This window comes from Galleria mellonella, unplaced genomic scaffold (genome assembly GCF_026898425.1).
Source record: "Galleria mellonella isolate WM207_F2 unplaced genomic scaffold, CSIRO_AGI_GalMel_v1 utg23, whole genome shotgun sequence".
NCBI classification, from domain to species: Eukaryota; Metazoa; Arthropoda; class Insecta; order Lepidoptera; family Pyralidae; genus Galleria; species Galleria mellonella.
In genome coordinates this window covers 1,147,192-1,172,271 of record NW_026442045.1, presented here as the reverse complement: position 1 = coordinate 1,172,271, position 25,080 = coordinate 1,147,192, and the positions used below count along the sequence as shown (strand labels likewise).

General features: G+C 30.2%; 1 protein-coding gene across 2 annotated transcripts in view; it reads right to left on the bottom strand.

Annotated features, from left to right (window-relative positions):
* Positions 1 to 24,598, bottom strand: part of LOC113522100 (uncharacterized) — a 63,069-nt gene extending 38,471 nt beyond the window's left edge. Inside the window, exon 1 of one of the 2 annotated variants that reach the window (XM_052894739.1) lies at positions 24,302 to 24,598. The gene's annotated coding sequence lies outside the window, so the exon portion shown is untranslated. Of the gene's footprint in view, positions 1 to 22,749; positions 22,767 to 24,301 lie in introns of those variants that run through there. The other variant, XM_052894740.1, reaches the window with a different exon arrangement.
* Between the last annotated feature and the right edge of the window lie 482 nt (positions 24,599 to 25,080).

The window sequence follows — 25,080 nt, the reverse complement described above, 5'->3', positions numbered from 1 at the left end:
TTAACATAGCGGAAATGATTTATCTAGAAGATTATAAAGAACTACTGTACAAGGCGTTCCTTACATAATTATAACGTATGAAGTAAGCGATATGATGCTATTTTTTTAATTCCCATGGGAAAAGGTTTGAAGTGGGCTAAATATCTATTCATATCACTTGTAAGTTACATATAAAATATTTTTTGATATTTCATTTTCTGGCTTTTAATATTATATGGATTTAGTATAAAAAAGTAATAATTATTACAAAGTTGCAGATTGTATTGCTCAAATTGAAGTAGTAACTACAACACATTACGTAATATAATTTAATTGCTTACTTTTATCCCATTTACATAACATAATAAGAGATTATAATTATAATACCAGTTGACGGGCCATCATGCTATTTAATAACTGTTAATTGATATTTAATAAAAAGTACCTATATATTGTCTGACACACAAAAAAAACTACGTCGGTTTTCGTCGATGTCAGTAAAATATAACATTTTGTTATTAATCAAGTGTGTCTTATAAATATTATATTTATAAACTTACTAGCACAACTCTGAAATATTTTTAACTCTAATCTTTTCATACTAATTATTATTGATATGATTGTGAGTTTGTTTGTTATCTTTTGGCACCTTATCTACTCAACCAATCGTTTTGTCGTACTATTTAGGGTAGAGAAGGATTACTATTTATCCTGCTAATTATATATAATATTCTTATTTTATAAAGCTAGTTCTGTTATGTAAAGAGGTTTGTTTTCAGTAGTTCGAGGTGGATAGGATAGGAATCGACAAACTTATCGACTATCCACAAGTATCCTGTCGGATATTTTAGTTACTTTTTAATTTTTTTTATTTTATTTATTTATTTAATACTTTATTGTACACATTAGTTATAAAAATATGACAGAGGTAAACAAAAGTACAAAGGCGAGCTTAACTCTGATAGAGTTTTCTTCCAGCAAACCCAATTAGTACTCGTATTGAATTGTAAATACCAGTATTATTTGTTTATCTAGAACGTATAATTTGACATGTAAACAAGATATGTTACTGAAATATTTTAGATGTTAGTAGTTTTATTTTTTATTTTGTTAAGATATTTTTTTTTTCAGTTTTTACTAATTTCTCTTTCTTATTATACAATATAAATCCTAAATTATTTTAATTAACTATTTTCTAACTTTGATTCTAAGTGAACGTTGCTAGAATAATGACGTATAATTACTTACTCAAATTTGTAACCGGGAATCGATATCATTAAAAAACTAGGCTTAAGTTACGAAGTAAAATTTTCGTGTAATTAACACGTTCGCGTTTTGTGTTATGTAAAGTGCAACATTTTCTTTGCATCAATTAAATTCGAATTACGTATATCTACTACGCGTCCGTTGAACGCTAATTAGTGTGCTTGTATTGTTGTGTTGCTCATTCGATTTATTTATTTAATTATATTTGATTTTACACAAAATTTTAAGCCTCCATACTAACGGTGCGTTCAGTTGTTTTGTTAATATGGGACACAAAATTTTTTTATAGTTATGAATGACTGAATGTAGGCTTCTACCATAAGGGGGTAGTAGTTACCACACTTGGCAGGTGATGATTTAAGAGAGACGCTGCTGCCTATCTCTCGACCATTCAGTTCCCTTCATCGCCTCTTAAGACGCCCATGGGAACGGAAGGGGTGGCCCATTCTATGCCGGGAGTACACGGCACAATTTATTCACATAGTACATATGTTAGTCACAGAAAGTACCTACATAAGTAGGTACTTTCTGTGACTAATATTAACTACATAGACTATGTTAAAACGCCCTAAGCAATATTCATGAGAATATTTACACATTGGTTTTAAATGCCAGATTATTGGCTCTATTGTTTTCCATATAAGCAAGTTCTCTTACCAATCGTAACTACTAATGGTTATGAAATACAGATAATGCACATATAATTCCTAACACTGTCTCGTAGGGGGAAAGGGATTGTTAGTAATGAAGACTGAGAATCTCATTGCTAGCAATATATATAACCAGGTCGACCTCCTCGCGGTTCCCCCTGGAAACTATCATGAATAATTCCAGATGAATTCATCATGATGGGCTAACTGGCCTGTTTTCATCCTCATCTATCACCTTTCACTGGTGCCCAGCCAGCGTATCCCGTTAGCGCGGGCAGGGTTACCATTCCATTTTTATCCAATAAAAAAATAAAACACTGTTTCGTATACTCATAGTAGGTGTGACGGTAAAATTCAGGTTTTCAATTTTAAATTAGTCTTACTACTTTATTAATTCATTAATATACCTATTAATATAACATTTCTAATACGGATACTAAATATATTTAGTCATAATAAAATTTATTAATAAAAAATTTAAAATACTATGATAAATTAGTTGTACCACTTATGAAAATTAATGTATGCATATAATTATTATGCATCTTTTTTTCTCACACTTTTTGCTTCATCCACGTTCATAATTCTTTTTAAAAGTAATAAAATTAATTAATTAAATATATAATTAAATAAAAATAGTAATATTAATTCAATAAATTAATTAATAAATACCTATACTCTGACAAAATAGACAAAATTTCTAAAAATGGTTGTTTTGGCAATTATTAGTCTTAATAAAACATATGTACAGACATTGTCTAATTACAGTTTTATATAAGTAAGATTATTATACAGCGAAATTATCTCGAATGTAAATAAGTAATTGAAATATTTTTAAATCATCGCTATCCGTGATTATAATACTCAGTTGCGTTTTATTAAGGATTTAATTTCACACATTAAGATAGGCTAGTTTATAATAGACTAGTTCTCACCCGCGACTTCGTTTGCCTCACCAGGATATATTGATTAAGCCAGATAAAAAGTAGCCTGCGTTCTTCCTAAGTAGCCCTCAGTTATATACCAAACTTTATGACAATCGATTGAACTGTTAAGAAGTTTAAGAATAATTAAAAAATAAACATACATCATCATACAAATTATTAATGTTACACACGAGAGAAACAAAAACTCGACGTAGGCAAAATGACACACGTCTGAACACTCTTGTTCATATGCATTACACATCTGTACGCAATTAGATTACCAGGAATCTTCACTAAAGATATTATTAGGAGGAAGGGAGAGGGGGAAGATTGATGGAATAATCCTTATGTATTTGCAAATAGGGTTCAAAATACATATATGTGTAAAGCGAAAAACACTTCAACAAAGCGCATTGTGACTGACACAAAATGATCACTAACGCTAGTTGCCTTTTATAAAATTTGTCACGCATTACTCTGATTAAAGAGAGTTATAAGATATTGTTAATGTTAGCACGACAAATATCACTTATAGCTTTCGCTTTTTGATAAATGTAGAGATAGACAGAAACCGGAACATTTTAGGTAAAAACGGGTTAATGTTGTTGAGGACAGTATAAAGAAACAATTTAGTACATTTAGGGTACACTTCCGTGTTGATAGCCAATGACGGCTATGATGTCTTAATGTTGTAATATGTATGTATGTAATATTTGGTGTCTAAGACAGGCATGAGTAATATTGGTACCGCTTCAATATCTATATATTGGATTCTTTGGATATTGATGACGGAAAAAAGGCTTTTATCCACTCCAATATCGCCCATACCGGTCGGATATCTCGATAATTTCGATCGGATTCTTTATTTCGACATTAAATATTGGATTTAACATATTCGTTGTTGGGACAGTATATAAAAGTTGTAACTAAAATATATAGTTATGGCTGTATATTATCAACCTCTAGTTTATGTATCTTATAACTATATGATGTCTCTCAGTAGTTGAAAATAATAAATAATGTACATTACGTATATTTCGCTAACACTTATTATAGAGGGGAAGGAATTGTTAGTGATGTGGATTACCAGTCCCATTGCTAGCAATATACCCTGTCAGATCGACCTTCACGTAGTCCCCCCTGGAAACCATCGTGCTGAATTCTGTGTGTATTCATCACGATGAGTTAACTGGTCTGCCTATTCATTCTCACTTATCATCTTTGACTGGTGCACCGCCAGCGTATACCGTTAGCACAGGCGGGGCTACCATTCCATTATCGTCTTTAAAAAAACATATATGTATACATGTTGTAATAAAATCATTTGTACTTATTTTGTAATTTGTATTTTGTAACTATAAATAATTCGCATTTGCGGTTTCTCGGAAAATGTCGCATACCTATCATTACAGTCCCATGTAGGTCATCGACCCTTGTATAATGCACTTGACACTTTATTACTTTGTTTAAATTAAAAAAAAATATTTCTAGTTCAGTAAAATTTTTTCGAATTAGACTGTATGAAGAAATTTAAAATCTCACACTAAGCAACTTCATCTTAGAACTATAAATTATACTATTAGATATATTCTTAAACATCATATAGGCGTACCTTATAAAAAAGTTCTGTAATTAATAACTCTCAAGTGAAACAGATATGTGTTGACAGAAACTGTCCATTTTTTCGATCCAGACTCAGTGGATTGGCGATAATTTATAGACTAAGGTTATTTTATCTTGACAGGGCAAGCCAACCGTATTTCATCATAACTAACTATTCAACAATATCTAAAACAATTATTACGCAAGTGGGTTTTAATATCGAGAAGAGTTATACCCTTCTACGGAAAGAAGAGAATAATTATTCATAAAAAAGAATTTCAAATTTTATCAACTACTAATAAATATTAAAAAAACTGAAGTCTTTATAGAAAAAGAAGAGCACAATTGGAGCGGAATGCAGTAAACAGCCACCTGTTACGGACATCTTAGATAACATAATGTCTAACGTAGCTATTTGTTATTTAACTCCAAATAAATCAAAATTAACCCGTATTACATTAGGAGCAAATCATCATATCAGCCTTTAACTATACACTGCCGATCATAAAGGCTTAGCAGGCGACCGCAGTTAGGCTTCAGAGATGTTTAAAGAGGAACGCTGCTTCCCATCACTCGCTCTTCTTTAGTCGCCTCTTACGACATCCAACGCGAAAGGAAGGGTTGGCTAATTTTATGCCGAAACCATACGATTAGAAGCCAATACTCACTTGCAATTCTTCACTGCTGTCTATAAAAATCCAACTAATGAACCTTAACATAAACCTGTGAGGTTAATGATTCTACTCTGCAGGATTTGGTTTAAAGCTAGTAACCCTACTGCATACAAAAGCCAATAGTTACAGATGGTAGGTATATACATGTATGAGACCAATAGCTTGTGAATTGTGATCTCCGAAGCGTAACGGGCGAGTCAAGGCTACGGCAAAACTGATGACGCCAGACGTTGGTATACCTACTCATCCAAAAATCACATCCGAATAGCCTAGGGTGAAAAACACTACAATATATAATGAAGATAAGAAATGCCAAAATTGACTATTAATTTAGATAGATACATATATAAATAGATATTTATTACTTCAACACACCAACTGAGTGGATGAATACAATTCACAACTTAATAACAACAATATACAAATAATGCATTAAATTTTCAAATTCTGTATTAAAAAAGAAAACAAATGTAGATAGATCATTTCTATTTTCTCTGTCTTATATTGAAATAACTGGTCTTTTTTAAAAAGATATATCAAGTTTTTTTTTTTATTATTAAATATGCTTAGACCAAACATGTGTGCTGTGTGTTGTGTTGTTATTGTTAATATTAACTTAAGCAGATATGTAAGTATTGTGAAAATTAAGTAGGTGCATATTTTCATGAAGCTTACCTATAATCTTTAATTATTTATATTAGAGATTTAACAATTAAAAGCATTTATTTAATATTTTAATTCGTTACAGTTATACTTCTATTCTACAATCTAAAATTATACTATTATGAAATCTTTTTACAGAAATTAAGATTCAACGGTTTAAATAAGTAATTATTTACGTAATTATCGTTATCCTTAAACTTTACCCTTTGTTTTCATATATTTGTAAAAGTTGTTTTTGATTAAAGATGGACAAAATTAAAATACTCGTACATATTTGTAGAGATCAGAGAGATTTAAGTGTCGTTTAGAGTCGTGATTTATATCTTATGTTTTTATTATAAATACATTTTATATGATCAAATATATAAAATAAAATAGAAGAAGTTGTTTTTATAAATACAAAAGAACATTAACAAGTTACAAAGTAGTTTACTTTGGTAATAACCACAAATAGATAAATTTCATCCGCATTTAACATTATAAATAAATTAACCACAACACGACCCCGTTACGAAACTGCGAGCTTACACGTTATAACTTGAGGATGTTACCTACATATATATTAGTTATAATATGCATATCTATATTCATAGATGTAAACTAATTTCCACACATAAACCTATTTGGCAATGGAAGAGCGATTACCTTCCGTTTCATTGTGGAACATTAAATTTCTGTTAAACTATTACGTATCATAGCGCCTACTTATCTATACACTGCCCTATTCGAATATTTGTTACGATCGCACTAATAATTTGTATATATTCGGACATTTTATTACTTGACATAGAGTTATTAATTCATTGAAAAATAAAAATATGCATATTAAACTAATAATTGACGCTTGAACTTTTAATATATACCTCTTATTGGTTTTAACCTCGTAACAGACCTTCATTCTTTGTGAAAATATAATTACCATTTGACTTGGCTGTTTTACTATATTAAATCATATCAAACTACTACTATAAATCTCTTACATAACTGAGAGAACAGAAGAAACACCATATTTCTAAACACCTTAGTAAAAAAGAGACTTGAATAAGTTCAGACTCGAAGGGGCCAATTCTAAAGTTTAAGTTGAATTTTATTTCTAGACGTTTCATTGTCTAGTTTATTACTATAAACGTCTTTTAAGATTTTGTGGTTTAATGTCTGGTTTAATATAAAAGAATCTGGAGCATAAAAAACTATAGTAGGTTATATATACATGTAAAATACAGAACACCTGTATGGATAGTTTTATGGACATTGGTAATTTGATGAAGGTGATGGATGCGATTTGTTTCCTTTCTCCTCACCATGTCATCAACTAGTTCCAATAGTACTCGTAGCATGAAATGGAATTATCATTTCTTGTCGTATTATCGAAATTATAGTGTCGCACAGTTTTGATCGGCGGTGTGATGGTATAATGATGTTGTAAGGAGTGATTTCGTCAAGGAATTACATGAACTCATATATCGCTTATAGAAATAATAGGTTTATTGCTTATTGCTCTCGCTATAATAAGTAATAACAGGCATGATTGGCCGATATCATTTTAGTAATGTCTTTGGTAATATTAAAGCTGTATAAGAACTGGATGTAGGTTATGTTGCAAATATGTCAGAAAAAAGAGATCGTATAACACCAATGTCTTCAGTAACCTTAAACACTTTCTTGTTAGAGTAGGTAATAAAAAGCCAATATGCTGCATAGGAAGTTATTAGTACGACAATTGACTGTGTAATAGTTACCTTGGTTGTTGTAAACTGCAATCAGTTAGCTATTTACCGACACGATACTTTGTATCACAGACCAGTAACACTATTTTTTTATTAGCCTGTGACACTAGTTTATTGGAAATTTTATATTCTATGATCTACAGCTAGTATTAATGACAGGAAACGAGACTACTTAGTTGTAGCTCATAAAATTCTGAACTAGATTCTCATTTGAATATTTAGACTTATGAATATACAAGTCTCTCACTCCATTCATAAAATAATATCTTACAAGCAGTGCTTCATTAAACCATTTACGTATACATTCATTAGTTTAAATTTAATTTTTAAGGAACTCAAAAAAGAGGAATCTTTTGTCAGCATTTTTACCATTACTCTTTTGGATTAAAATTAATAAATTTCATTTAATATTTTTTTTCAAATGCAAAAATATTTATTTATTCTTCACAATACTGTACGTACAACCTATTTACTGAAGAATACTCAATGTATGTATTGTGAAGACTGACAGCTGAACTAGGAAAACCTGTGCTACAGCCACCAGGCCACCACCCCCAGACAACTTGTAACAATGTAAGTAAATAATATTCGAAAAATAAATTATCTAACGTTAACTATATTTTCTTTAAAAAAAAAAAAAAAAAAAAAAAAAAAAAAAAAAAAAATTCGAAAAATAAATTATCTAATTATTTTTTCTTTATAATGATAAAGTACAATACTTGAATAGTTTAAATGAAAAATAAACAATAATATATCTCTACTTGTATTTTAGTCAACAACAAACAATAAACATTTGTTTAGAAAGTTTCTTTTTCGCCTTATTTCGCTTTGAAATAATCGCCTAAAAATAATTATACCTATTTCTTTCATTAAAAATATTACGCAACGAACGTCAAGGAGAATAAAACTGAAAGTAAACATGAAGTAAATTGCATGCGTTTACTCGAATATGTAATTTTATGACCCTGTCTTAAATTATACAATTTTTGATTTCATTATGAATATATTTTTAATCTAGTCTACTTGTTTTATATCTTGATACTATCTGAATCATCTGCACAATAATTACCTAAATTTAATTAAGTAATTGCTAATTACCGATTACGACAAGATACTTTTTTAAATCTATGTACATGTTTTAATCAGCGAATTAAAAAACACGTTTAAATAAAAAAAATCAGAAAAACAACTTGTTTAAAAAAATACATAGCTATAATGTGGGATGATGTAAAGATTTTAATAATATTCCGTACATCCAAATCTGTTAAAGTATTCAGAAATTATAGTGGTATTAAGAAACTCCACACATGCGTCCTTAAAACAATATACCATGTTTTTGGATATTTGTAACAAAAATCAATTTATACTTTTTTAATTTAAAATAATATATAGCCCATGTTGCTCTCTTTATTCTCTCTATATTAGTTTGCATTTGTACAAAAATGCATGCTGTACAAAAATGTTGAACTATAATTTGCATTTTTTTTATGCAACTTAGAATTCATGCAAACAGCACACAGCTGTAAACACAGCCATGCAAACATAACTGCTTCACGGTAGAAACACGAATGAGATGAAATATACAAACAAATAAAAACGCTACTGGTAACTACTACCGAATGAAATTAGAAGCATTTGTATGTGTTAAAATATCCAAGGAAGTCAGATGATAACAATCGCCTTACAGTAATGGCAACTTTCATACTTGTGTATGTAAAACATGCAACGCTTATACAAACAGTTATTACACAATACACTTACCTAAGTATACAGAAAGAAGTGTGGAAAACTATAAAAATACTAGTGTAATGTAAACTGAATATGCAATTGCCTAGTTTAATGAAATGATATTTATTGGATATTTCATTCATATTAATTTTAGTGTTTGGACGACTGGTTGACTGATTAATATATATCTACTGCTATATCGTGAGCATATTTAATTATTTACTTTAAATCTGATAGATCTATATATATTTTTATATATTATATATATATATATATATATATATATATATATATATATATATATATATATATATATATATATATATATATATATATATATATATATACTTGTTTAATACCTAACCTATATATATGTTTATATATTAATCAAGATGATTTCCAGGAGAAACCGCGTGGAGCTCGACCTGATCGGGGTATATTGCTAGCAATAGGACTGTTAAATCCCCTATAATAACAATTCCTTCCCCCTCCCCCCCCCCACACACAGTGTTACTATCCCATTTTCATCTATAAAAAAACAACGCATACACGAATTCTAAACAATCACTAAAAATATGGATATAACAACAATTTTAACGCAACTAAAATAACCTTACCTTCGATGTGTTTAGCGGGTTGTATAAGATAAATAACTATGCATTTTGTTTTCATGTAGTATTAAAAGCACTCAAGCGTACCCCGGGGCTACTACATTTATGGTCCAAAATAATAAATTACAAATTGTAGTATCAATAATAATAAATATTAGGTGTCTATTCCATATGAGAAATACAATAAAGGTCATTTTATGTATTTATGTACAGAACGCTTGGTGTGTGAGTTTAACTCGCACCTGAGCGGTTTTAAATATGTATATTAGATATCTACTAAGAGTAGCAAGCAAGCTGACGGAAAGTTTCCATCGATACCTCGTCCACTTATCAGATGGAAAGTGGTTATTATCATTGATAAATATAAAAAAAATATCACAGATATTACAAAATATACTGGGCCGCACATTGCACCCCACATGCGATTTTGAAACATCTTGTACTTTAGAGGAGTGTAACTTCATTAATAACCTATCAAGTTAATGAGTGGTGATAGCTTAGTCGAATAATGGTAGACTGCGGTTTTGGGACTCCACGCTTGAATGTCAGCCTAAACCACTGATTTTTTAAAAGACAAAATTGAATTATACAAAATGGTTGAAATGATGAGAAACGTCGTTTGGTAAACTGTCAAAGGAAAATTTTCATATATGAGAGGCGGTCTAGAAACTTCTAGTATTAGAAGGCGCCATCGTTACAATTGTAACAGTAAGGCTAAAATAATTTTATATAGAATTTGGAATACCAAATAAGTATAGTAAAATACCCAAGTAATGAAAAGTGTATACATACTAACTACTATACTAATAGCTAGTATAGTATTATATTATCTATGCTAATAGCATCATGGATTTCACAAAATACCTAAGAAAGTGGTATGTAATCAGATGAGTTATATAAAAGTCAACCACCGGTTAACTAGTGTTCTATTTACCTCAATATCTTGTCTCGGGGGAATATTGGACATCAGTTGATATACAGTCTAAACGCATTCTTCCACGTAAGTAGATACTATGGTAATCCGATCACGTGCCATTGATACTTACCAAAGCACCAACGTTTAACAGTTCTCTAAAGAAATTTATTTAAAAATACTAGTTTTAGAGATAATAAAAACTATGTCACCACAGAGTAATAAAAGTTCTTTTGAGTGGTATTTTTTATAAATTCTCTTTTTATTGGATAGATAATATTTCTATTCGATATTTTTAAATTGGACGTTTTACAATTATTATAAATTAAAATATAAAAATGCAATGTCTTCAATATACGTGAAGATTATTATACTGTTACTACATCAACTATTAACTTTTCACTGCTGAACATTCCTTCCCTGAGGCCTTCCCCATAGACGGATTTCTGCCGATTATCTCGCTTGTCAAGTGGGTTGGCAATTGCAGTTAGATTTTGACGACGTTTTAGGGAGATACTGCTACCCATCCCTCGATTATTAAGTTTCCTTAGTCGCCCTTACGACACCCACGGGAAAGGAAGGAATGGCCTATTCCATGCTGGAACCACACGACATTTGAAAAACAAATATGTACATAAACATTGTATCAATATTTATCTGCAAAAATACTATAAAACATTATAAAATGAAAATTTGTATGTTACCTTTTGGTTTACCATCTTTTGAAATGAGGATGGACATAGAGTGCTTTTTCCTGGTCAGTCAAAGTATTATAGTCTTATAGCTGATTAAAAACCAGTATAAAAATATACTCTTCACATTCGGCCTTCAATTAAAATAAATACATATTTAATATACGTTTAAAATATGTATTATTATGCTATGATTATAATATAGAAGCATGTTATCACGTAACATCTTTGAGTTCCCACGGCGATGGTTCGGCGGCGTCTTTGTGGTTCATTCACATCCCGCCGAGCTGTATAATACGAACTTGTGACCTGCAACTAGTTTTTATTTATCCTATATGAATATCCGTTGATTTCCATGGTAAATTTATATAGGAAATAAATATAAAGGTAAACGAGTATTGTATAATGTAATTTTAATCTGTTTTTCCGAATGCTTAGAATTTATATCAATTAATTGCAAGATAATATTGACAACTAGAATATAGTATACATTTTTAATTTTTAAATAATACATTATTTAAAAATTACATAATATACAATAACATTTTTAAATAATAACTTAATAACTTAACTTCTTAGTTCTAAAAATCTTGTGTCTTTCAAAAAGGATTGCAATAATTTTAGCGGCTTAGGTGCGGTCAAAAATTTACTTACAAAATATAGTTGAGGTGTGTACTCGTATTTAAATACATATCTGTCATAATTTATATAACATGAAAATTGTACATGTAACATATAATTCGAGAAATCTTTGTTAACACCACTTACCACGTTTCCACATCGTTACTTCCTTTTTATAGATTAGATGAACTACTTACATACAGCGTAGTGCCGGCTCTTTGATATAAATGCTTCTTTCATCATGATGGGCTAACTGACCTGTTTTCATTCTCATTTATCACCCTTCACTGGTGCTCCGCCTGCGTATCCCGTTAGTGCAAGCGGGATTACCATACCATTTTCACCCAACAAAAAAAACCTAACTGCAGTTGCCAACCCGCCTGCCAACGTGGCAACTACTGGCAAAACTCCTCAATAGAGGGTGGCCTATTTCCAGCAGTGGACAATTAACTGCAGATATGGTATGTGTAAATAATCACATCTTCCCCCCCAACTGTATCTAAGTAATTTACCACACGCGTACGGAACACATGTTATAAAGTTTAAAATTCTTAATTTGCCTTTGTTTCATGTATTCTTACTGTAATGTCTACAGTTAATTAAACCGTTACTTATATTATTTTATATTTTCGACGGGATAGTCTCGACTTCATTATAGTTTAATTATAGGTAATATATTTGTTTATTAATTACCAACTAACGACTCGTCCCGGCTTCTCACGGGCGAAATTATATATTATTATACATATAAATGATAGTTAAGTCTATATTAAAATCTGTTGGGTGATTTAGAAGTAATCGAAAAAACAGACAAACGCCGATAACAATTTTATTTTATTTCTTAGTTAAATTTTTTTTTAATTGAAGAAAATGGAGTGTCTTTTTTAATGGGTGAAAATAGAATGGACCCTGCCTGCGCTATCGGTATACGCTGGCGGGGCAACAGTGAGAGATTGACAGATTAGGACGAAAACAGGTCAGTTGGCCCATCGTGACGAATTCAATAAGAATTAACCACGATAGTTTCCAGGGGAAACCGCGTGGAGGTCGACCTAATAAGGAATATTACTAGCAATAGGGGTGTTTAACCTCGTACACTAATATATATATATATATATATATATATATATATATATATATATATATATATATATATATATAGACTAACATTTCCGTCTTCGTTACAATACAAGTACTCTATCTGGATAAAAAGAAGAAACCTATTCGATTTATCTATATTTTTAAGCCTGTATTTTACGCGATTTAATTAATGATTGGTTTCAGTCATAAGACTAAGGTTATGTGTTACCTTTATCAACTATTAATATTATATTATAAATATTTTTTTTATATTATTTTGAATTATATTATTCGATGGGGTTTATTCATAAATTAATATTACATTTAAAGTTATTGTATTTTGTAGAGAAATCTCAAAATTATGAATGAAATTAGAATTTAAGATTTTTATTACAAAGATATAGACAAAAATACTAATCCTACTTATAAATGTGAAAGTTTCTAGATATTTAGATGTTTGTAAGTTTGGTAATCAATCATGCTTAAATAACTGAATAGTTCGAATGAAATTTGGTACACATGTAGATTATATTATAATTTAGCACACAGCATATTTATATGTTGCATATATGCGGGCGAGAGAGCAGCGTTCGTCTTAAAACATCTCCAAAGCTTAACTGCGGTTGCTAATCCGCCTGCTAAGCGTGACAACCACTGGTAAAACCCTCTCCTTAGGGGAAGGCTTATGTTCATCAGTGGACAGTTAAAGGCTGATATAATGATGATGATATTTTATATACTGTTTCACGTGGGAAAACCGCGAGAAACAGCTAGTGCAAAATAACACAAGCTCCATATTGTGTTATAGGTATTTATCTAATATCTTCTCTATGTGTCATCTATTCTAATACGGTGTAGTCACCACAAATAGTGCGGGAGGTGTCAACGGCTAAGCACTTCTAATACTAACGACTTACACGTATAAATACGACTTGTATTTGTCAGGCGAGGCACGACGAATCGACGGACGTACACGTTTACCGGCTACGGCTTTAACGGAACTGTATTAAGTCATAAGCGAATGATATTTTTTTTTAATAAAAATCTATTTTACCTACATTTACCTACATTTATGTATTACAGTTAACACTCCGAGCTGGTTGAAAATACATTTGAATTAATAAAAAAAAAAATTAAAAGTACTTTTGATTTGTTACAAATTATGAATGTGACGAAAATTTAATTACACTTTACAATCATGTATTCAATGTTTTTTTTTCTAAAATCTTTTAGTTATATACGAAAAATCGATCGGACAAAGTGTAGGAATATTTATTTTCTATTTTTTGATTAAAAGTATTTATGACTATTAGTAATATTTTATTTTAAATTGTGAAGAAATTATTTCCACTATATAGTACAAAATTTTACTCCATTTTCTTTTTTTTAAACTATTATATTCGTTTACATGTTGTAACATCACTCAACATACATATACCTGTTGCATTATTATTAAACATGAACTTAAATACATATACATTATATATATATATATATATATATATATATATATATATATATATATATATATATATATATATATATATATATATATATATATATATATATGTATATATATATATATATATATACAAATACATACATATAAGTACGTATGGTACTTATGTTAGGAAGCTACTAGGTCAAAATTTTTAATTTTATTAGTAAACTGGTAACATTTACTCAAGTGGTACTCGGTAGATATTGTAATGTTGACTAAGAAGTACTACATAGGTATCTATTTGAGTTTTATTATTGAAAATGTTACCCTATTAAAATATTAGAATTGTACTAATCAAGTACTTATTTGTGAGATACAAAGTATGAAAAAGTATGCCAGTGAACAGTTTGTTGTTATAAGTAACAAAAAGAAAATAATAACGTTCCAATTGCACTTCGGACACTTTCCAATTTTCCACGTGCAACTTAGTATTGTGTTGGACTTTTTTATGTCTGTGATCGGTTTACATTAAGGGCTATATTATATTTCTATATAAAAAGAATTATATGTATCATGAATATACATATAGATAGACAGATAGTTTTTTTTTATGTAACTTAGAATGGCAAACAAGCTGACAGCCCATCTAATGGAAACTGATAATCGTTGCCTATAGACATGAGCATGGACATACTGTTTCACTCATGATACCCCGCCCCCCATGCGTGGGTGTTCCTGAGGACTCAGGTGTTATTCCTCTGTAACCTGTAAATTCACTGACATATCTCACCCTTCAAACCTGAAAAGATACTCTTTATTGTTTCCTCCATAAGATTACAATAGTAAACTCATTATAAATACAAACAATTACAAGAGAATATTACACTAAGAAAACAGCCTTACCGCTAAGAGCGAGTAATTATAAACAGCGAAGAGAGTAATTATAAACAGTTTGACTGGAGGCACGAAACTCTGTTCATATAGTGTAGAAACAAAAAGTCATTAGAATACTTTCATAAATGATACCAGACTATTTCACCTGCTATTTCAGTCTCATAATAAGGTTAAAAATAGCTTATGCCCTTTTTCATCCTTCATACTACTTGCGAGTCATTTTTAATCAATTTATAATAACGATCGATTGTACTGTTAGGATGTCAAGAGACAGCAAACCACTTATAATGTAATCACACTTTTACATTTACAATATTAGTAAGGTATTATAAAAGTTTTTATTAATATTTTCTAAATGTATATGATTATATATATATTGAAGTTAATATTATTATATTATATTTGATTGTGTAATACAACCTTAATTGTGTAATTACATTTTTTTAGAGAAGACATTACTGAAATTAGTTTTTGGAGTATGAGGCAATAGCATGGGTTCAATAGCCCACTAATAATGGCGGTGAACCGCCGAAGTACAGCTGTGAGCAAATCGTGTGATATTTTAAAGTGTGGTTAAAAATATATTAGCAATGGACAGTAATTTTATATATAAATCGCTAAATATTATAGCTATCATTTAGTTTAATATATAAGTATTAAGTACTATGCTTTTTTTATTTTCTTGCATGGGGATAATATAAAGACTATCATTATCATTTTAAAATATTTGTTGAATATTGTATGTTGTTTATTGAACATAATTGTTATAAATCCCCAATTTGTCGTATACCTAAACAAAACATTTGAAATTGCTTAAAACACTAAGCGAATTCCCAACAGGTAAGACCTTCGTTTCGCCTTCGTTTTTGTATTTATTATTTGTGAAAAATTTATATCAAGTTATTTTCACGTACATGTAGGTTCATATGTCATAACAACTATTTCTAGAAAAAATTATAATTCATTATAAGATATCAAAAAAAAAATTAAAATTAATAAATTTGTGACCAAATAAATAATTATACTCGTAAATGTGACATTATTAATGTAAATAAAGGTTTTTTACTTTAATTATGTTAAACAAGGTGCTGACTCAAAATAACTCGCAATAATCAACATTACACTTCTTGAATTATGTAAAAACGATAATTACCAGTAAGCAGTAGTAGAAATAAGGAAGTGTGCACACTGGTAAATATTCACTGTGCATATTTGTTGCGAAAACTTTTACATGCCTAGAAATTTTGAAATAATTTGGGTAGATACGCTTTCACATAGTAACCTATGACGAAAAGTTATACAACCAAAAGTTCAAAAATTTGATAGACAATTAAAATGATTTATTTTATATAATACCTGGGAATTCGATTGCTAATAGATCTATTTTTAAATACAAGTTTTATAGATTACTACGTAGGACCAAAATTTTTCTTACATGATTATGAGTATAAAAGATATTGATTAAAAAAAAATATTAATTAACTATTATTATTATTCCCATAGCATTTTTTTATTTAATAAGTATCCAATCTGTTAATAACTATTATAGAATTACAATTAAGTCAAACAATAATTATATTCTATTCTAAAGCACTCTCCCGCCTATTTTTAGCTAAATGTATTTAGAATTAAAAAGGTATAAACAAAGTGATTTATCTCAACTTGTAGTGCAACATGAGCATGACATCACGTCCTAGTTAAATCACCTGTGCGAGTTAATGAACGCTAAACGAGCGCTCTTGAAGTGTTACATTGCGTTGTAAAAAGTTCTATTTATTCCTTAACACCTAATGGTTTTATGTTGTATTCCGTTGAAGGTTGAAATATGGAAACCTGTTAGTTTTACTATGATATTTTTCTTTTTCAGTAAATTTACCATAACTACAAATAGAGCAGTGCAATTAAAAATAATGTCTGAACTTACTATATATAACATATTGAAAATGTTTTAACTTGAAAAAAAAAGGATAGTATGTTTATTTATACCACCATAAAGCATATAATAATGGTTTAAAAAAAAACTAAATTTGAAAATCGAAAACACGAAAAATAGCTATAACAAATTTTTAGGCCAACGTTAACTTCTTTGGCAATACATTAATCATCGTAACCATACCAACACTAATACAGGACAAAATCACTTTAGTAAAATTAATCAGTATAGTGCAGTATGTATGTATACTTGCCGTAAGCATCATAACATTATATTTTTTGTTCATGGTGCGATCATCTCTCAAAGAAGTGACGGTTACCATATATTTATCAATCAATGTAAATTTTACAATAAAATTTATGCGACTTTAATGATCTAATACTTCTAATCTTATAATCATTACATCATTCTTTTGATGGGAATTAGATATTTATTTTCAATCTTCATTAAATAAATAAACGTTTCGTTACTTATAAAATCTACCATGAAGTGACCGAACGACCAAAATTGTACCAATTTGGTATAATTCATTTCGTGATTACAACATTAAGTTCGTATTTCGTCTCGATTCCGAAATTTCTAACATATTTTCATTGTAATTATATTATGCAGAGGTTGAAAATTATAAGCGGAGAATTATTATTGAAATTATAGACATTATAACATTACACAGATAATGTTTCCGTGCCATATGGTTCCGATATAATCTGAGAATATTTCACGTTAGAACGTACAAACACGCCGCGCGTTCCGCATAACTTAATGTGAAATTGCACTGTCCTATCTAACGGCCCACTACAATAAATAATTTTCCTATGTTGCAAATTTTATTTATTATATTAATTAAAATACATAAAAATTGTGGTGTCGTCAAATAAAAATAAAGACTCACTACATAAATAAAAATACAGGCTACTCAAATCCTAACTTTTTTTTATAAAAGTATGACACACTGGGTCATATTTTATGAGATATCCTAATGAGAAAAAATTATCTAATTCCAGGAACTATCTACACGAAAAAATATCTATATACCTTTAAAAAAAACTGTCACTTTTTCGAAATTATGAAATAAAATGACAGAATCTTTCCACCTTGATAGATTCGTCTGATTTCATTCCGTCCTGCTAATATAGTAAATGTGAAAGTTGGTAATATTTTGATGTTTATTATTAACCTATGAGCAAACTTGAGTGAAATTTGGTACGTCATGATTTTTCTCCGCTGAGAATAGAAATTATGAGGACTTCAATCGCTAAGGAGAGCTTCATTGACAGTTAACCATTATCGTTTTAAAAACCACGACCTGGCAGATTGTTCATAACTGAAGGGTGAATGGATGATTTTACATAAAATTCTTTCAGAATCTTTCGTGCTAGCAAAGCTGTGGTTTTAAAAATGTATTGAAATAATTAGTTCTTTTTATTGGCTACAATGAGGTTTCTTTGCCAATTCACATTCTTTCTCCTTGTTAATTTAATCTAAATTTTTCAACGTAATATTTTATTTATTATTTATTTGTAGTATTTATTAAAATCCACTATTTTTATTTTATTCAACTTTTTCAAGACCTTTTCACAGTCATAAGCATAAAGGAGAGAATATTTGCTACTTCAAGTACCAGAAGTGAGTCTTATTAATGTAAAAATATATGTATCTACGAATTTTTATAATATGTTATAACCGGATAACTGAAATTAAATAAATTTACTATGTTTGCAGTTTCTGAAAATTGTTCTGTTAAACATTAAATAAATCTACTCATGTGTACTCGTATGTATGTATTCATACGTCATTTGAAATAATATCAAATTGCTAAGCTTTATGGATAATAGCTAGCACTTCGTTTAGGTGAATACTCAGTTAGATTGTTCGCCCAACAGAAATAATAACATTTTTCAAATTTGTGAATGATTATATATTTATTTATCGTTATGTATCTTGCTTTTTACATAATTAGATATACGTAATAATCATTATTGTAAACTCACATTAATTATTTTATGCAATCAAAAGGAAATTTGGAAGTTTCTGTTGCATTACGATTACGCTGCCAATAGTAGCGGAACGTGTTCGGCACTGGCCTACCATGAAATCGGTAAATCGCGCTTAAAAATCGTATGTCTATAGTGAAGTAACAACAACCTAGCGATTCACATTCATTAGTATTTTTTATTTTCTATTTTGCACTCTAGATTGTATTTGTGTGACCCTAATTTCGTATTAGGGTTACCAACAACTTGTTCCCACCGTTTTTACTGCCGCAATTTATTTTAATATGTAGATAACATCCACATAAAAGGCGTGATGGATTTATTGCGAAAAGTTCATTTATTTTATTACAACCTGTATTCCTACGGAATTTTGCTTTGCTTTCGTGAATTTAAATTAAAAATAGTCAATGTACTTATTTAGAATATAGTCTGTGTACTGCATTTTATCGTCGGCTCATTTTTTTTATGGAGAGCCCTACCTGTTGTATTATTACAACTAGTAAAAGAGAAACGATAAAAAATTATGCCCGATTTTTTCTTATAATATTTCAATACTAAGACCCACTTTTATTATAAGTCTCATAAGAACAATTATACAAATCGTTATTATTGTTAGAAATAGTTAAGTATAATACTTTGTCACTTTAGTTGTATATAAGATGATCTTTGCGTTGCTACACAGATCAATCTATGGCCACATACTAGTTCTAAATTATATAGTATTTAAAATAATTATACTTGAGATTAGTGATAAGTATTAACATCACGTTATAACACTTATAACGGTATCGCTAATCATGCAGCATAAGAAGTTACAGTTAGTCTTTGATTTATGTACCCGTGCTCAAAAATAGCAGAGGCAATCACGTGAATACACTTTCGGTACTTTATTATAATCATCATTTTAGTCATGTATAAAGAACGAATGAATTAATGATAATTCGTTTTGTTTCCTAAATAAATGAATATAAAATAAATGGATATAAATGTATTTTTTCATGCAATTTAAAATGGCAAACAAGCTGACGACCCGCTTGATGAAAAGCGGTACCTGTCGCCTATAGTCATGAGCAGTACCATTGACATAACATAGTATAATGTTTCGCTCATGATACCCCCTATTCCTTGTCATTCCTGAGGACTCAGATGTTATTCCTCTGTACCCTATAAATTCACTTCCATATCCCACTCTTCAAACTGAAACACAGCCGTGCAAACATAACTGCATCATAGTAGAAACACGAATGGAACAGAGGTGCCCAAGCAAACAACTTTTGTATAAAGTCTCCCTCTGGTAATGTAAATGTTAAAAAGCAGTATATAATTTCATATTTTTTTTCTATATTGATGTTTCTCGTGGCTTTATTATATATAAATCGCGGAAAAGGGATAAACTCTATCAGGTCGACCTCCCCGTGATTCTTCTGAAAACTATCCCGCTGAATTCCAGTTGTATTCATCACGATGGGTTAACTGACCTGCCTTTTCATTTTCACCTATCATCCATCACTGGTGTCCCGCCAGCGGATACCGTTAGCGTAGGCGGAGTTACCATTCCATTATCATCCATTAAATATATATGCATGTATAACTCTGTATATAAAGCATCCTATATTTTAGGTTTGGAAATCATCTTTCCGTGTACTAAACTAAATTCGTTCAGTTGATTAAGCGTGATTGAGTAACAGACATACAAATTATTATTTTTTATTATTTCAGCCATTAACTGTCCACTGCGAGGCATAAGTCTTCCCTATAAGGGGAGTTTTGCCAGTAGTTGCCACGAATGGCAGGCGTGTTGGCAATCGCAGTTAGGCTTTTAGATATGTTTTAAGAGGGACGGCTCCCTTAGTCGCCTCTTGCAATACCAACGAAAAAAGAAGGGGTGGCTCATTCTATGCCAGGCCATACACGACGACATACAAATGTACTTACACATTTAAAAAAAATTGCATTTATAATATTAAAACGATTGACTATTCAGATTCATTGTAGTACAATATACTTATAAATAAATAGTTAACTAGATATGGTAAACATCTTAAATTGTTCATATGTGTATTGCATACACTATAGATCTAAGCACGCAAGCCACATCATTAGAATATATTTTACTAACAAACCACATGTAGGCCGGTCGTCTGCGAGAAATCGTTGCCGTTACGAATTCGATTCCAATGCAAATCGTATGGTATGCGAGTGAAAATACATTGCGCGCTGTTTACAATGTAGACGTGTAAGTAGCCCGTACAGATGATTGACGCCTAATAATTATTAATCGATGTAAATCGAATAAAAAATTTTATTACATATTATGGTTTTATTGCACATGTTTTCACTAAGCACTTTTATATTAATTAACGATATGTTTCTATCATATTTGTTCCCTTAAAATTGGCTCACTGATAATATAATTAGTAAAACAATGTCTTGGTACTCCCTTATGGACTCTCGCGATACAGGTTCGCTTAGTGCGGAGTCTAATGTACTCATGTTGTATAATTCTTGTGTTTCATAAAAAATAAAGATTAGTTTTATACAAAAAAAAACGAACAGACAAAAAAATAGACAACCACAGTAAGTTCGTAAAATTTCCGTTGTGCATAATTATGTATAGAAATTGTTTTAACATATTGTTTAGATATTACGGTGTAACCCGTAAGCTGCGGGGGGGGGGGAGTTATTGTTGGCAATGGAGTTTGACAGCCCCATTGCCAGCAATATGCCCTAATAGGTCGACCTCCACGTGGTATCCCCTGGAAATCATCGTGAACAATTCTTGTTGAATTCGTCACGATGAGCTAACTGACCTGCTTCATCCTCACCTATCATCCTTCACTGGTGCCCCGCCGATGTATTCCGATAGCGCAGGTGGGGTTGCCATTTCATTATCACCCATTAAAAAAAAAAAACTCGTAAGCTGCAACATTTGAAGCAAGTCGGTGAATTGAGATAACTCGACTTCTAAATATTAACAAAGTTACATTTAATTCTAATCCATTCGATTAACATCATTGAATAATCAACATTCAAATATGTTTAAAAACTTTCACATTTACTATCATAATATCAGTAGGGTTTGTAAATAACCTATTGAGTAAAACACGATATAGATACTAGACTGAAAACAAAACATAGTTGCAGTTTGTCTACAACATAGTAGTATTATATCTATAATATTTCTAGCCATGTTAACCTGAATTGTTAATAAACCTAGCCACATATTTGCAAATGTTTATATTATAACATATCAAATTTCTAATTAGCATTATCAATCAATTAGGTAATTTCCTACAATGTCAATATTATGTATTGTAATGTAATATAAAAATATCATAATAAAAATTGTATATACTTCGATCATGTCACATAAGGAAATGAATCTTGAGTGCTCCTGGTTGTACCTAAAAGGTAAATTAGAAATTTGGTATTATAATTTTATTTATGCTAAGCTAATTCTTGCGTAAGTTCATTAACATGATGGCAAGTATCCCGTCACTGCTTTGTACCCCGATATTTCCTTACTTCCCATCATCTTGCTATCTGGCAGATGCTATGTGGAAGGAACTTGACACACATCAATACAGGTTCTTGCTCATGCATCTATACTAAGTATATGAAATAAACACAAACAAACTGTAGTAAATAATACAAAAGGTGTGTTAATTTTATACCACTGAGGTGAATAAATATATATAATATATAAAATATGGAACACTGTATTCTATAGCTATAAATATATAAATATTGATTATAAAATTATATATATATCTACGTGAGTAAACTCGTTAATTTACAAACACCTAACTTCGTTAGTCACGTTACATTAGAATAATTGACGTGCAATAAAACTATGCCAATTGCAGCAATGTAGTGTTATTATTCCAATTATTTTATTAAAATATTAATTTTAATTATAATTTTTTTTATATTATACAGAATTGTTACGATTATTTGATGCAAATTATTATTTACGTTCGCGTGTACTTAAGTCATTCTTTACTACACGCATTGTGATCGTGTGATTGATTGCTGAAATTGTCTTATTGATGTGTATTTTATGTAGAATCACCTAACATTGCTGCGACAAAATAATGAAAGGATAAAAATTATTTATGACAGTTGTTAATATAATTTATGCATAGATAATGCATAACTCTAAATAACAATCTTTATACGTATCAATAGTATAATAAATAATCTGTGGCAGATAAATACTTAAATAAAATTTAATACAGTTTATTGTTAAGCACATTATTTGAGAATAGATGTAATATTTCTGAATTTTTTTATAATATTCTAAATAGCCAAATTGAGATTTTTGGAAAAAGAATTTTTTTTTTATGGGTGAAAATGGTATGGTAACCCCGCCTGCGCTAACGGGATACACTGGCGGAGCACCAGTGAAGGGTGATCGATGAGAATGAAAACGGGCCAGTTAGCCCATCATGATGAATTCATCAGGAATTAACCATGATAGTTTCCAGGGAGTCCCGCGAGGAGCTCGACCTGGTTGGGTATATTGCTAGCAATAGGATTCTCAGTCTCCATTACTAACAATCCCTTTCCCCCCAAGAAATGTAATTTGGACAGGATAACATATAATAATATCTGTCAGATCATCACTTGACAGTTAAACGAATTTAGCTATATTTTTAAAATAATTGTAATAAATTAACCGATAAAGTATGCAGAGAAGAAAAAAAAAAGAAACAGGAATGTATACAGGATAACGGCTGTCGAGTCGTGTAGTCAAAATAGAAATCAAATACTCCGCACTGGCAGTTTGATTACAGGATGATACACATAAAGGAAATATAAAAGCATACGAGGATGTGGATAATTACATAAAATCCGGAATGTTATGATTAATGAGCTTAATTAATGAACATTGTATAGATACTTACACAATAAACAATCCAGCAGAAACGATCAAATCAAGTTTAAAGTACGGTATCCAATTTAAAGTCGCATGCACAAACTGACACGATTTGCAATATCAAAACACAACACTGACCACTAAAAATCTCCGCTGTTTGGAAAGAAAACAATTGAAATTTTCAATTTGAATTTAGAAGTTCCGAAATGCACGTACGCTTTTCATTCACTGCGTCTGGCGTCCGAACAACCGCGAGTCTACTTTCGAACTGATTCAAGATTCTCTGATTTTCTGAACGCCGACGAAGCAATGTACGCCAACTGCCTTGCGAGGAATGCCGCGCTACAAGTTCGGCTTGGCTATTTTTTTTACATGCCTCAAACTGGTACCTATGTACTGTCAAAAGAGAGATAAGAAATAAGGGTCATCGTTGCTTTTCAATTTATCGAATTGAACAATGAAAGAGGCCCCTTACATTGTTACTTCTCAGTCTTTTGCTATCTTAACTGCAATTTAATTGTTTAGATCATTACAGTTGTTTAAGATTGAATGGAATTAATTCTTTTGCTAGATATATTTCGTTGTGATCATAAGTTTCGGATTGTGAGTTTATAAACTGAATACTTACATAGATTTCAGTACAGTATTAGTATTTTTTTATATTTCAGTGTACTCATTTCTATTCTCAGTTGCTATTAATATCACTACAAACAAATCAATAAATAAATATGTTCTAGTTACTGGCAAAATTATCCGTCTTTAATGTTTTTACAACTTGATAATGTATTTAAAACGTCTATTGATCTG